Source organism: Berghia stephanieae, chromosome 7 (genome assembly GCF_034508935.2).
Source record: "Berghia stephanieae isolate SIO BIC M18660-M18661 chromosome 7, UCSD_Bste_1.3, whole genome shotgun sequence".
Classification (NCBI taxonomy): domain Eukaryota; kingdom Metazoa; phylum Mollusca; class Gastropoda; order Nudibranchia; family Aeolidiidae; genus Berghia; species Berghia stephanieae.
This window is the reverse complement of record NC_088366.1, coordinates 17,513,788-17,514,121: the sequence shown is the minus strand read 5'-3', so window position 1 is coordinate 17,514,121 and position 334 is coordinate 17,513,788.

Below are 334 nucleotides of genomic sequence, written 5' to 3'. Positions count from 1 at the left end.
TAGCACTCTAGATGTAAACACTGCAGAAGAAATGCAGGCAGTACTCATACACCCTCCACATGAAAATAAATATGAGACGCTTAAAAAATCTCTAATCAAGACATTCGGCAAGTCTCAAGCCCAAAAGGATTTCGAACTGCTTAATCTCAACGGAATGGGTGACAAACGACCAACAGCGGCTGATGAGGAAAATCAACTCATTGAATGATGACCCCCAAACATTGAAACGGGCACTTTTTCTGTCAAAACTCCCTCCTGACATCCAATGCATTTTAGCTAGTCAGAATATCGTCGACGTAGAACTTCTAGCTGAGGCTGCTGACAGGATTTTGGA